Genomic DNA, 15,688 nt, shown 5'->3' with positions numbered 1-15,688 from the left:
ACATACATAGACACACAAACTCACACACAGCAAGACTGGAGGTCAGGTCCAAATTTGGACCACAGACCTAGTCTAGAATGTGCTAGGACAGCAAGTTGAGACTTAGACCTGAGAGCAAGTCCAGACTTGTACAAGAGAGACTTTGAACATAGGAAGACTTGAGCCTTGGACTGGAAACCAAGTGCAGACTTGAACTGGAGTCTTGGAATTGAATTAGTAGTGTCAAGGGCCTCATTGATCGCGTCATCACTCATCACCTCATCCTCTGGAAGTTCCTCTCGCTCTGGACCAGACAGACGAAAACATTCTAGTCTAATCCCTGCGGGACGTTTGTGAGGTGTCCCTGAGTGAAAGTTTGCAGGGTCACATACCTGCAGACAATTAACTGGCAGACATGTACCATCAACCAGGAGACCCCCGGAGGCATCAGACTGAGTCACTGCTGGCAACACAGATGTTTAAAAAAACTCCCTGGACTCATAAAGTGGCGGGAAAATACATCTCTTCCTTTACACAGGCACAGTGATTCCTCCTCTTGCTGGCCAACCACAGAAACTGCACTTTAAGTCTATTTAAATTGAAATAAATGTGTTTGTTTGAGTGTCACTTAAATTGATCTTAGACCTTTATTGACAATCTTATTTAATTACTTACTATAGCATAAACCTGTTGTCTTTGACAATGTATTTTGACTTAGAGGGTTAAAATATGATGAATAATGATCCATTATAAATTTCTCTAAAATCCTACATTGAATTGTTGTGATTTTTTATGATAGTAACACATATCCTCTAGAAGACATCTGAGGCGGTCATTGATCGTGATGTGTCATTGTCGATGATGTGAGAAAACAAAACAGAGAGAGAGAAAACAAACCTGAACACAATGTCTTGTGTCCAGAGAGCTTCTGACAGAATGCACATGCACAAATACTGTCCTCGTTTTGTAACAAAATGGCTACAAAAGAAAAACTGGAACAACCAACCCATACTACCAAACTGACCCAACAACGCCCCCTTGTGACGCAGATCAGTAACTGCTAACTTAAGGGGCAAAACTAATGGCAACCGCCCACACAAAAGCAACCAAATAATGACTAAAAACAACCAACAATGATACATAACATAACCACCCATGCATGATTCTGCATCATCCTGGAGAACATGTCAACAAAAACAATATAATCCAGAAATTCAACTAATGTGGAAATTATCAATGGTTTTGCTTTTATGAGTGATGTGTGGTAAACTGTTAAGACAAAGTGTTGTCACATAATTCACATAAAATACTTGGCTTTAATAAAAGACATAAACAACTAGCACCTTCACTGTGCCTCTTAAAAGTGTTTTAGCATGTAATATCGTTGAAAATAATGTTTAATTAGCCTTAGAAGACACACTAGATTTAAAGCGAGAATACTCACATTTGTGTACTGAAAGGCTAGTCTGGATCACCATTTTTCTCACTCCTTCACAGCACTCGGATTTAAAGTGTGCCTCCGACCTCACTTGCCTAGTAGGGTCACCTGACACTATGTTTAAACACTCCCCCTCACGGAAAGTAGAATTGGGTCTCGGCTGCACTCCGCGGTCACGCGCAAACAAAGTGTTAGGACCAAGTGGTAGGGCTCAAATTGAGAATCGGAACCGGGCCTAAGTCACCCATGTACTGACTCATCCCTGGATTCATCCCTATTCTGGAGTCCAAATTAAGCTGCAAAGTGTTTTCACTTAGCCATTGTTTGATCTCTAACAATAAATTGATTAAGCTGCTCAACCTCTGGGCCTAGTTGGATTATATGAGCAATAGAGCTGGATATCATCAGCAAAAATGATTAGTTGCAAAGAAAGAAAGACTAAAGATTCCAACGAGACTTTATCTCAAATCAATGAATTAAAAGTCAAGAGTGATCTCCGCCTGTGAAGCGGAAGACCGGGGTTCGATTCCCCAACATGGAGGGCTTATATTGATTTAACAAATCTTGTCAATTTGTTCTCTTTACTTGGAGGTTGAGAACTATCAAAGCCTTGTGTGGCCTCTATCTCGATTATGATTTCTACTCTGCCAACTATTTTTAAGTTCCTCATCCCAAAACAAACAAGTCTAACAAAGAAATTATACACAAAGATAATGAACCTTAGCAGGCCATATTTCCATTTGGTAACAAATGTACTTAATATTGCCTAAAAACCTCCCTCCCTTTCCTATTCAAAGTTTCATGGTGGTAATGGTGACTCTGAATCCAATGATCAAATATTGGTGGAACCTTTAGTCTTACTTACTTTGCAAGTAACCATGCCAAATTTTACATTGTAAGTTTTCAAAGGATCAACACTATTACAAGAACAGACCTTTTCAAATCCTGGCCTTTGAGGGACCCGATCGCTTGATAAGGATTTTAGAGCCAAGTTAGTTTAAGATCCCAATCCTGAAGACATAGTATTTTCGAATGCAATTTGTTTGTGATCCACTTCTGTGCTTCCTGAAATGTTCAAAACTCGTTAGTATAGTGGACAGTATCTCAGCATGTCATGTGGAAGATTGTGATCGACAAAATAATCCACTAAAAAGTCTCCTGTACGGCATTTGCACAATTGAAGGGTCCAGTGGGGTTAAAATTACGCCCAACGTGGGGCTCGAACCCACAACCCTGAGATTAGGAGTCTCATGCTCTACTGACTGCGCCAAAGCTGGCGCACGTTAGTCTGTTAAGGGGGGGGAAGAAGGAAGAGAAGAGGGGAGAAGGGGGAGGAAGAAAAAAGAAGAAAAAAGAGGAAAAAAGAGGAAAAAAAGAGAAAAAAAGGAGGGGAAAGGGAAATATTCAGGAAACTGAATTTATCCCATTTTTAGTGATCGTTGTTATGCTATTGACAGTTTTTATCAACTATGGGCATTGTATTTAAATAAAATATGTTGGTTATGTTAAGGGAAGTTGATACATATTCTGCTTTTCTTTCTTGTGATGTGATGAAACATGCAAAACACAAACAGATGTTTCAATATATATATATGTTTAATTTAGTAAAACACACAAGAAAAATTTACACATCAACCCAAAACCAGTAAAAAAACCAAATATTTTATATACAATACATATTATATATATTTTTTTAATATCCTCAAGCCACTTCTCTTTAGGAACAGTCTCAGTCGAAGGGCAGTACATTTTCCCCTGATACTGACTGTGCCCAGTCTCCTTTGTCCTAAACTGCCCACATTTTTTACAGCTGTTGTGCTCCTCCTTGCGGTTCACCCTTCTAACCGGAGCTGGAGCAGGTGCATGTACAGGTGCAGGAGAGGCACAGAGGAAGACTCCTAGAGAGGGCCCACTAAGGGCGGATGGTGTCACTAGGAGCATCCTTGGTTGGGGAAAGGCAGGGCTGCGTGGAGCAGGGCTGCGTGGAGCAGGGCTGCGTGGAGCAGGGCTGGGTGGAGCAAGGCAGGGTGGAGCAGGGCTGCGTGGAGCAGGGCTGCGTGGAGCAGGGCTGCGTGGAGCAGGGCTGGGTGGAGCAGGGCGGGGTGGAGCAGGGCGGGGTGGAGCAGGGCTGCGTGGAGCAGGGCGGGGTGGAGCAGGGCTGCGTGGAGCAGGGCTGGGTGGAGCAGGGCGGGGTGGAGCAGGGCGGGGTGGAGCAGGGCTGCGTGGAGCAGGGCGGGGTGGAGCAGGGCTGCGTGGAGCAGGGCTGCGTGGAGCAGGGCGGGGTGGAGCAGGGCTGCGTGGAGCAGGGCGGGGTGGAGCAGGGCTGCGTGGAGCAGGGCGGGGTGGAGCAGGGCTGCGTGGAGCAGGGCTGCGTGGAGCAGGGCGGGGTGGAGCAGGGCGGGGTGGAGCAGGGCTGCGTGGAGCAGAGCTAGGAAGCTTGGGTGGTGGTGGAGGAGAAGGACTTGGGCTGCGGCTCACTAAATTAGGCTTTAGTAGAGCTGACTTGGACCCTCCAAAGCGAGACTTTGTGAACTACAAAAAGAAAAAAATGTATTAGATCATGATTGATGCTCCATACAATTTCACAAGTGTTGTGTCTAACTGTGGGCAGAGATAAAGAAACCAGATGCATGTATTATAGGTGTGTAACTATATTATTATGAATGGGTGTTTGACATTTGTTAGACTTCAAGACCATAATGATAAGAGCACAATGAAATAAAAAAAGACTATTATTCACCATCGATAAACTGGGAGGAGGTCTCAAGAATGACCGTGGCGTCGCCAAAGCCTCAGTCTGTGAGGGCCCGGTTCCTTCTCTTGATGTCCCAGCTGCTACTGCTGTTGAGGTGGTAGCATGGGACACCGATGTTGTTGTTGCAGGGCCCGACTGGATTGACAACAGCAATAATGTAGCATTAGGACAGCAATGTTATAGTGTTATAACATAACATAATGCTGAGAGTAACTAATATTCGACACATGACCGTCATGCTGATGTTCAGCTCACAATGTAATCTCATGTGTTTATGTTATATGAATAAAAAGATTACTTTAGAGGCGTGAAAGCCACAAGAGCAGGCAGTGGATCCTCCGAACAGGACAGTTTGTCCACGGGTCTGCAAAGGGCACTTCTCAATCTGAGGAGATATTTTGGCGTTATTTACTCACAGTTTATAAGTATTTACGAATGTATAATTTTTTACCTTCTGATAGAGGTCATGCCACTTCCGCTGCCGTGGAGCTGGTCTGTTGCCTGCTCCAGAGGGCCAGACGCCTGTATTGGCAAAGGCCTTCCTTCAACCTGGCCATCCATTCACCATCCCCCATGGGCTTGTGGGACTTTGGTCTAGCACTCATCTGTTGTGGAAGTAATAAAGTTAAATTAAATCCCCAAATTTCTCATTTTTATTAAGCAAAAAGAAGTGAATTATAATATATTATAATTTCTAAGGCTGCATGCTTTGTAAAACGTGTAGAACTCTGTTTAAAAACGTGTAAAACTCTGTTTAAAAACAATAAACTCTGTTTAAAAACAATAAATTCTGTTTGTAAAACACCCCAATAACTGTAGAAAAACGAAAACACAATGCCTATTCTTACCATGGAAATGTTAAACATAATATTTTATTTTATTTTTTAATTTTATTCGACTTTAAATCATTAAACTCTTGTAAGATAACTGCTCCTTGCGCGTAATTGTTATTAACGGGAGACAAGAAACAAAGCCCTACTTCGACGGGCAAAAACACAGACAAAAAATAGATTATTTGTTATAAAAGTTAGAAATATTTTTCTGGTTAAATTACTGACATGTATTTAAAGCGGATTTCATTCATACATTAAAGCTAACGTGGGTAGTGACAAATATTTTGAAAAGTAGTGTGTTATAACTAGCGTTGCATGCACGACATTTTATGCAAGAAAATAAACATAAAATGTTATTTACATGGCTAGATAGTAATCCTTAATATTAAAAACTTACCTTCTCAATGTAACAGTCTGCAATCGCTCCTTGTGACGCAAATGAAGTAGCGAGGGAGGGGGTCGGTAGATGAGCAAGTTCATGCGCGCGCAGGGGGGGAGGGTTTAGCGCCTGTGATTGGTCAGGCTCACTCGAGCCCCCTCTGCTTCATGATTGGTTTTCGCTTAAAGGAACTCTGTTACACGATTGGTCGAGCTGAGAGCACCTCTGCTTCATGATTGGTTTTTCACTTAAAGGAACTCTGTTACACGATTGGTCGAGAGAAGACAGTCTGACGTGCGATGGGTAGAGCTAGCCGGGCAGGAAGGTAGTCCAGGGAGGTTTCAAACAGCAGCCAACATGGGGCTCGAACAGACCCTGATAATAAGAATCTGGTGCGCTACCGTATGAGCTAGCTCACTACCAACTCATACCAATTCACTACCATTGAAAATGAATGGGAAAACTTTAGGGATACCTGGAACAGACAAACCAATCAGAATGCCAAATACTAACAGCCAATCAGAATTTTCCATCTTAACACCTGGTGGCCAACTGTTGAAGTATTTAATTAATGTTGGAGGAATAAAGACCCCGGTTCGATTCCCTGCCGATGCACACATCTTTTTTTTCTTTCTAGTTAAATTAATCACCTTGTTAAGTATTAAGTATTAAAAGTAATATTTTACGTTGCCTTATGCCTCTGGGGGCTCAACTGTTTAATGTTAATAGCATTAAACCCCACATTTCTTTCTTTTTATATTTTTCTTTCCAGTTAAATGAATCCCATTGTGAAAGGTTTTTAAAAGAGGATTGATTATTTTTCATTTCAGGATTCTGGAGAATTTAATTCATTAAAGAAAATACTCATTCATTTGATTTGTGACAATATTTCTTTTTATTAAATAGTAAAAAAAAAACAACAACAAAAAGGCACAACATCACTTTTTTTTCCTTTCCCCTCCCCATCGCTCTTTTTCCATTAAATAAAAGGGAGTTTTTTTAAATGCTTCCCACTGCATCTCTTCGGTCATTCCGTGGTCTTTATAAAAGGCAAGCACTTTAGCAGGACAATAAATGTACTTCCCGATCACCCCAGGGAATGCGGCGTGGATGTGAGGGCTGTCTGGACCTTGTTTCAGTGGCTTGAAACAGAACCGGCAGTTGCGCCCTTTGGGTGGTGGCTCCGGTTCTACCCTCTTCCTTTTATTTTGGTTTTGAGCCTGAACTTTGTATGCAGATCCAGTTCTCTCTGAAAAAACTCTGTTCCACAAAACTCATTGAACTCCATCTTTGGGTTCTGCCATTCTGCCTGGTACAACTTAAACACTTTATGTGAACAGTAGAAGTACCTAACAGGACCTAGCTGATAGAAGTAGTGGATGGATGTTCTGTCATTCTCATACCTGGATTTAGGTTGGCCACAAGAATGACAGGTTTTGGTTTGTTTTTTCTTTTGTGGAGGCTGCAGATGTTGCCTAAGTTTCTGCTCCATTACTCCTTCCACTATCCTAGCAATAGTTTCCTCCAATGGGGCTGGAACAGTCTGACCGGGAGGTGGCTGAAGCTGAACCGGGGGAATCTGGATCTCAACCACAGGGACTGTCTTGGTTTGGCTTCCCTCAGTCAGGGAGTGCCACAGTTGCTGCTGCTCCTGAACTTTCTCCGGAGTGGTGTTCATGCTGGACCTCGTGTTAAGGAGCTTGGAGAGATGTTTCACATACTGCCCAATGTGAAAGCATGCGGTTGGATGCAGCATGCTTGTTTGATCTCTGCAAGAGTTATGGACCATTCTGCTGTATTCCTGGTCCACGAGCTTCAGCATGTCCTTTTGTCAACGATGCTGGTTCAGAAGACCGTCAATTACAGTCTTCATTTGGGCAGTCCAGCGTTTGTGGTCCAGAACAAACAACCTTCCTCCTGTCTTTATGGGACCAGTTCTGGCAGCAGTTGGTGATGTCAGGGCCAGTGGAGTTGTAAGTGCTATACACAAATAGAAAAAAAGGTTATTTAAACAAAAAATGTAATTTTTCAGACACTTGCTTACCAGGCTTGACTAAGGTCGCAGAAGGTTCTGTGAACTTAATGGTTGGGATGGCCGGTGGAGGTGAAGGAGGCGTAAGAGTAGTCGGACTGTCCTGCTCTGTAGGGGTCTTGGAAATGTCCTTCTTGGTCCTTTGCTTTTCCAGGTCCAAGGGAACAGGCCGACAGCTGGGCTCCACATACTCCAGTCCAAACCTTTCCCCAGTGTCTTTTCCTGACAGATCCAGCGCTGGATATTTTTTTGTCTTTGAAAATCCTTTCGTGGACTGCGTTCAAGTCAGCAATCAACACTGGATCAAATGCGGCTGGAAGTTTTACCCCTGGCTGCTTAAGGTCCACCATCCTCTTGTAGTTCCACCTTGCCACCCCAGTCAATCCCTGAGCCTAAACAACTCAGGAGAAACGCGTTTTCTGGTGACCCATTTGGCCTGATGGAAGTGGTAACCTTCCTGCTGCGATGTGCCCCTGACAGGGATCCAAACCGGGACTTTTGCTCCTTCTCCTGGAACATGATTGAGCTGCACTGATCCACCATGCCGATAAAGGATCGCTCCATCAATTTCAGGGTCACTGAGGCAACCGCGCAGGATGTGCACTCGCTGAATCCTCCAGGTTTTGAGCATGGAGGGCTTGAACAGTGCCACACCGTTTGGATCTTTGGCCAGGTGAAACTGTTGAAGGACGCTCTCCACTCTCACGACAAGCTCCGTTGGCAACCGGATCTTGATCCGGCAGTGTTCACGGATGTGTGGTTTTGTGGGGTTTGCCGGTTCAATGCCACAAAAGCTGTAGACATCCCTATCAGTCGCTTTAAATCTTCCTGGTCCACCACAGAGAAGGCGGCAAAAAGGTACTGGGCAAACGAACTGTAGAGCGGGTGATGCTCAGTGACGCACTCTCGGAGGAACCGCCGCATGCAATGGAACAAATCCAGCTTGATGGTGATGGACTTGTTAAAGTGTTCTCGTGCAGCACATTTGTTTTGGAGATCCCCAGAAATGGCCCAGGCAACCATCGCGTCCGTTGTTTTCCAGGCCTCCCAGTGCAGATGCTGCCCAGCGTCAGGTTCTGCCACTTTGAAAGCTGCACAGCAATCCCTAAAAATGAAACATATTGTAAGAAACGCATAACATATAGATGGATGCATAAAAAGATAGTTTCTTACCTATCTACCCACTGAAACTGGGCTTTTGGGATTCCAGCGAGGCTGTACCGCTTGTCAAGTCCAGAGAACAAAGGCCTCAAGGACCTTTCTGTCTCAGACTGCACCATCACCCATGACAGGATCATTCAGCTTTCATTCATCACAGCATATGATGACATTGCCCCTGATGAAAACGTGACTTTCCTAGCCACCTTCCTTGTGTGGTCCGAACGAAAAGCCTGTGCAAAAGTTCCCTGAATCAGCAAATTGATGCTGGCCTCCTGCTCCTTGAATTGGTACAGGAGACAGTCAGTCAGGTAGTGACTGGAGACTGTGATCCCATTCCAGCCATGAGAGTCTCCGTAATTGCCAAAGGGAATTGGCTTGGTTTCCTTTCTCAGGAACTGGGTGATGGTGGTCTGTCCGTACTCTCCCGTCTCTCCGTCAAGAACGTTCTGGCAGCTCAGAAGATAGTCAAGGTCGGCTCTTTCATACTTCAGCTGCATGACCTCCATTATTTGGTTTGCCATCTCTACAGGGGAGCGGCCGGTGCGCCTGAGTTCCTCGATCACTGTCTTGGAAACAGCCTTCTTGTAAGTCATCACAGCCGGCAGAATGTTTGTGAATCTTTTTGGCAGTTTTTCCATCCACACCGGGTTGTCAGCATACCATCTCTTCTTGCAGGTCTTGCAGCACAGCCTCGATGAGAAGATGTAATATTGTCCGGAGCTGCCAATAACCACACGAGGCCTGCCGACTCCTGAAGGGGCAATTTGTCCGTTGACACAGCCGTCGATGCAAGTCAGTCTGTAATTGTTCCTCATCCTCTCCATGAGTGCATCGCTTTCCAGCTTCCATATAAAAAAGGGATGGAGCTGGAAATATGTAGGCGATGGAAGCTCGGAAACGCTGTCAATGAGCTCCGGTTGAGGAGGTAACCGCCACAATGAAAAGGTCTTCATCGGGTTGCTGACAGGTGTCGACCCAGGTCAGAGACCCAGGGCTTCCAGCTCTGTTTTCATCCAGACTTTCTGCTGGTGTGAACAGGTCCAGGGGCCAATGTCGTGAGTGTAACCAAGAGGCTTTGGCTGAGGACGTGGTCGAACAGGTGTCAATGGCTGACCTGGACAAACATAATGACAGATTAGTTATCATAAAATTTGATGATAAAAAATGTGATGATAATATGTCCAACATACTTTTCAGAGGGCTTTGGCTGTTTGCTGTCTGTTCAACGACCTTGTGTGCCGGAGCTGGTGCACTGGTTTATGAAATAGTGTGGCATGAGCAACAGGTAAATCAAGTGACATGTTTCAATTTGTGATGAACTTTCTGAAATACAATAACAAGATTACTTATTAAGAATGAAATACACTATTCTGATTATGACTTTAAAAAGATAGCTATGCTTGTTGATGTGAGAAATGGATAATATGCCCACCTGGTAGAGGGGTGGAAGCTTCAGCTTCGGAAATTCCTTCTGGTAACAGAAACATCAGCTCCTTGGGAATGGGAACGGTTTTCTTCGTTGGTGCCTCTGTTTCCTCTGTAGTTAATAAAAGAGAAAAATAAACATGACAGTGTCGATGTAACTGAAAAAAAACAACTTCATTTAATTTAATAATTCACCCTTGAACGTTTGCATCTCCTCTGGGGCTGGACATGTCATTGTGGCGACTAGAGTAGAAATGTCAGTAAGTTATATGTACAAGGAATTCACTGTTATGTAAACTGTGTGATCTAGGCAACGATTGTGGCAGTGTTTTATTTCTATAATGTTTAATATATTATACATAATAAATATATTGTTTTGTTTAAAAATGGTTGTAATTGTTAAACTACTGTCACTACCTCCAATGGATATTCTATAAAAAAGAACACAAAATCTTGTACTCACGTCATCCTGGGAATCAACATTTCATGGTCACTCCAAGCAAAACACAGCAAAAACAAGCAAGCATGCCTTAAACACTGCAAAACGCAAAAACCAAGAAACACAATGCGTTATAGAACACCATGCATTATGGAACACCATGCGTTATAGAACACCATGCTTTGGGACTATACAAAAGCTCAACTATACCATTTACTTGTACTGCCTCAGAAGGTGGTGCTATACCTGTAAGACAAAGCATTATACTGTATGTAATGGAAAGCACTTTGAAGTTGAGATGTTTTTCCACATTTGAATGAAATAATATCTACCACATTTAGTCGGAGAAATAGAAAGCATTTCCCTTTCCAGATCGCTGTCTTCGTCAATTTCTGTGGAACACAAATTGGGATAATGTTAAAATAACATCCATAGCGCACACACACATATGTATAGACTTACCGATTACACCTGAGGATGTATTTGAGGCAGGTTCCACAGCAGGGGTTGAGATGGATTCCTGTTTCTTTTGGAGGTATTTTTGCAACTTGTGCATTTTTGTGCCTGGGGTACATGCTTGTTTAAAAATAAACAAGCATGTTTTTTTTTTTATATCCTCACTTCTCTTTAGGAACAGTCTCAAACGAAGGGCAGTAAATTGTCCCCTTATATTGACTGTTCCCCATCTCTTTTGTCCTGAACTGCCCACATTTTTTATAGGTATTGTACTCCACTTTGCGGTTCACCTTTCTAACCGGAGCCAGAGCTGGAGCTGGAGCTGGAGCAGGTGCAGGTGCAGGAGGGGCACTAGACTCCTAGACCTAGAGGTGGCCTACTAATGGCGGATGGTGTCAGTAGGAAAATACCACTGATGGTGGAGTGGTTAAAGAGGAAGCAGGGTCCTTCCTCTTGCCTGGCCCACAGTGCTCACAGGCAAGCTGTACGTATGCGCATGACCTGGTTGCGGCGGTGCTGCTTTAGGGCACACAGTAGCAGGCACAAGGGGGTCGGCTTCCACAGAGGTTGGCAGACGCAGATCCTGTAGTGCAACTTGCCATCTCCTTTTTCTTGACTTTGGAATTGTGCCACTTGACCAAAGCAGTGTGGCTAATGTCAACAAGCTGCATGGAGGTATGCTCCATAACCTCTGCATTGTTCAGAATAAGGCTCCTGATTTTCCTGTAATCGAGCATGATTAGATCCCATCTGGACCATGTACCATTCCCCTCTTTCTTGGGACTGCTGTGGATGGTACACAGCTGCACAAAGATGGTTTCAACCAGCTGACTACAATCAGGAGTCTGAGCAACAGACCAAAAGAAGATAGCGCATGCCTCTTTACACTGTCCACTCCTGGAGAACAATTCCACATGAGCCGTGGTGCAGCGGGGGAGATGATGTCAGGCTCATGGAGAGGAGTGACTCCTGCTTCCATCAGTTGTAAGTTGTAAGTAAGGGGAATCATTTAGTCTAGTCCTCCTTTACAGGATATTGTTGAAGGAAACAAAGGAACCCCAAAGACTGACCTAACAAAGGTCATGTAGGATTCAGGTTTGATTTTGCATTTAGGTGGAGATACCTGGAATGGAACACAGCAGGTGGTGGCACCAACACCAGTGAAGAACAGTCACACAACCATAAGAAGAAAACCTATTAAATATTACACATGTATACCAAGATTTCTTCCACAATCACTTCAAAACTCTGTTTTGACCTTTTAAAGTGGAGTCACTTACCAATCTCAATAGCAGGAAGAGTGAACACTATAAAGATGACAGTTCTTCCCCGTTTCCTATATTTCTTTCAAATGATTCCTTATTATTTACCCAATTCTGTCTTTAAGGAACTTGACAGTTTAATTTCTGCATTTATAGGGAACCGATCTGTGCCAAGAACGAAAAAATGTTTTCTGGAAATTCCAAGGTTGGAGGGAGGACTTGGTCTCCTAACTTTATGTTCTATTACTGGGCAGAAAATGTGTGCAAATTTGCATTTTGGGTTGGTGCATGGCGGGAAAAACGAGGTCCACTTTGGGCTAATTTGGAAATGAATAATAATAATAATAATAATAATAATAAATAATAAAGTGCTACACTACCAATAGGCCAGTACCAGATCTCCAACCCTGTTGTGAAAAATTCTTTAAAGATTTGCATTCAATTTTCGGAAACATTTTAATTTAAATGATCTAAGTACGTTCTCTCCCTTAATGAATAATCATCTTTGCGTATTTTTAAAAGACTTGATTCAAAATAGTAATTTTCTAACATTTAAGTATCTACAACAAAAACACAATCTTAATAAAAGTAATTTCTTCAGATATGTCCAAGTCAGGAGTTTTGCCAATAAATATCTTAAATTTCCACTTGTGCAATCCAAAAACACATGCAATGAGATTAATTCCTTAAATCCATACATAAAAGGTAATATTTCCAAAATATATAGGATAATGCAAAATGTCAAACCTCTGTCATGGGATAAAACTAAGCTAGCCTGGGAACAAGATTTAAACATTAAATTATCTGCAAGTTTCTGGCAGCGTAGCTTAGAGTGTATCCATTCGTCATCTTACTGCATAAAGCAGCATCTCATACAATTTAGAGTGTTACATCGTTTGCACTATTCAAATGAGAGACTTGCTAAAATCTACCCAGACGTCAGTCCACATTGTTTAAGATGCTCTCACAGCCCTGCTACTTAGGGTCATATGTTCTGGCATTGTCCATCACTTGAACGTTTCTGGCGTAGAATATTTGAATGTATTGTCTTGCATGTGTAAAAAAGTAATAACGCCTTCTCCACACATCTGTATATTTGGAGTACCTCTACCTGACCTCTCTGTATCTACAGCACATGCAAACGCAATTGCATTTTCCTCACTGATGGCACGCAGACTTGTTCTTCTGCAGTGGAAGTCAGACAAGCCACCATCATTTAAGACTTGGGTTCAAGAACTTCTCTCTATGTTGCAGTTGGAGAAGTTGAGATACGGTCGGTCGGATTGGAGAGGTTTCATGAAACCTGGTCCCCTTTCATGCAACATGTTGGCGAACTGAACCTTGCGTAGGATATTGGCAGTTTGGGTTTTTTGTTTTTTTTTGCCATCATATGTATGGAGTATCGTTGTTGTTTTTTTGTCTGTTTGTAAAAATGTATCAATGCATCAGTGTACGTCTGTAGTTGATTTGTATTTGCCATTGTTATGTTTTGTTTGTCTGTCTTTGTCAGAGACAGCGGGGAGGTTTTCTACAGGGGTGGAGGGTGGGATCTTTTTTTGTTTTTGTGTTCTACATTTTTTTTTCGTTTGTTTTGTTTTTTTTGTTTTTTGTGTGTGTGTCAAGGTGTATGTCTTAATATCTGAAAATCAATAAAAAGATGTTTTAAAAAAAAAAAGAAAACTGAAACTCTGATTATTGCACCTGATAATGAAGTTTCAGTGTTGAGTCAGTTCTTAGGTGACTTAGGCCAGTTTGTCAAACAGAGCCTGGGAAACCTGGGTGTTCTATTTGACAAAGACATGGCTCTAGTACAACACTGCCAAAAACGGACAAAAAACTTTTTGAGAAAAAACTCAAAAGGAAAATGGTTCCACAACACGGTCGGGAGTTTATAATCCATGCGTTTGTATTTTCTCGCTTGGACCATTGTAATATTTTATTTTCGTGTTTAAACAAGAAGGAGCTGTCTCACCTGCAGTTAATACAAGACTCTGTGGCAAGAATTCTGACGAGTAATCCTACCTTCCTTACTCACCAATCGCACAGTATGGTGGGAAGGTTGTGGAGGCCTGACGAGTTAAGCTGAGATGTTCCTTGATCGTGGATAGACCGCGATGAGGAGGACTACAGGTGTTTTTAACATTGCAGCTCGCTGCATGAAGATCTGCGATGAGGTATGCGAGAGCCGATCTGGTTTAGTATCTCTTGCAAACATCATGGCCCGCCCGCAGTGCAACCGACGAGCTCACTTCTACAGCGGGACTGCAGATAAGGTAGAGGAGATCCACAGAGGCTGCCCTCCTCAAGATGACACATGCATATGCTCTCCTGGGGGAGGATCCCGTACACTGCCTATTTTGCCTGAGATCTTCAGGAATGTGCTTGGTGGTCTGGTTTGGGAGATCTCCTATGATTGGGCCGGAAGTCTTGAACTCAGAATTCGGGCATGATGTGGCACAGCAGGTGTCGGTTCAGAGTTTTTAGGGCGCCAAGAAAACTGTCCGTGTATGCGTGTGGTTTGCAGCCACCGAAAATGCAGCAGCTGTCGGTGAGTGATCTCTGTGTGACAGGACAGTTGTCAGTCGTCATCACCTACCTCCTCCTCATTCTTAAAAAAATATTTTGTTGCAATAAAAGACAAGGAATGGATTATTCTAAAGTGGTTTGTTAAGTGAGTGTTACTGGCTGCAGAGTTCACAGCTTCTAGCCTGTGACAGTAAGTTACTTGCATGGTTTGAAGTGTTCGCTGCTAATGCTAAGCTGTTCTGCCGCTCACAAACGTATGCTGAAAGGTGTATGTCCGTGAGACTGGATGACATCAATCAACCTGACCGACGCAAACGTTCATATCTCTATAGTCAGGAGACATCGGAAGTACCTTTGTTTCGCCCTCGAGGACCGAGGGTTTCAATTCACTCGACTCCCATTCAGCTACTTCACAAAGTGGGTGGAGGCAGCACTGGAGCTAATGAGAGCAAGTGGGGCTCTCACACTGAAGGTGAGCCAGATTGCCACACTAGGGTTCACAGTGAACCTCAGCAAGAGCACTCGGACTCTAGTTCCGCAATTGGTGTCCCTGGGGATGCGTTCTGAACGTGGAAGCAGACAGACTGTCGAGGGGGGGCTGTCTGAGTCAGGGACTGAAGAGATATGGTCCCGGTTTGGACACACAGTAGCGGATCTCTTCGCCAGTCAGGAGAATTTCAAATGTCCTCTTTGGTTCTCCCTCAGGGCCTTGGATTGGCCCCCACTGGGTGTAGACGCTTTGGCCCACAAGAGTTGGCCGGCCGGGCTACTGTTCGCTTTTCCTCCTCCATGACTCCTTCTACCCCTTGTTCTGAGAGTTGGAAATCTCTAGGTGCAATCATCATGCAATCCTTATCCATTCATTAATGATTCATGGAGTCACAAATGTAGTCAAGGGTCTTCTGTCCTCATTCATAAAACCCTGATGATATGCTTTCCTTTGATCTATCAGTGGAAACCAGTAACCTTCTGGACAGGCTTATCAGGAAATGTGTGTCTCTGA

The 15,688-nt window shown here is 43.4% G+C and overlaps 1 long non-coding RNA gene across 2 annotated transcripts; it reads right to left on the bottom strand.

Annotated features, from left to right (window-relative positions):
- Positions 1 to 3,838: 3,838 nt before the first annotated feature.
- Positions 3,839 to 5,679, bottom strand: LOC148087175 (uncharacterized). 2 transcript variants are annotated; one of them, XR_015710467.1, is made up of 5 exons: positions 5,403 to 5,679; positions 4,624 to 4,777; positions 4,471 to 4,557; positions 4,158 to 4,307; positions 3,839 to 3,949 (listed from the first exon to the last, which is right to left on the bottom strand). It is a non-coding gene; the product is annotated as an uncharacterized LOC148087175 (long non-coding RNA). The 2 variants fall into 2 exon arrangements; XR_015710466.1 differs by having other exon boundaries at positions 4,624 to 5,679.
- Positions 5,680 to 15,688: the final 10,009 nt, after the last annotated feature.

This window comes from Callionymus lyra, chromosome 2, assembly GCF_982586985.1.
Source record: "Callionymus lyra chromosome 2, fCalLyr1.hap1.1, whole genome shotgun sequence".
In the NCBI taxonomy this organism is placed as follows: Eukaryota; Metazoa; Chordata; class Actinopteri; order Syngnathiformes; family Callionymidae; genus Callionymus; species Callionymus lyra.
The sequence above is the reverse complement of the archived record's forward strand: the minus strand, read 5'-3'. Positions and strand labels throughout refer to the sequence as shown.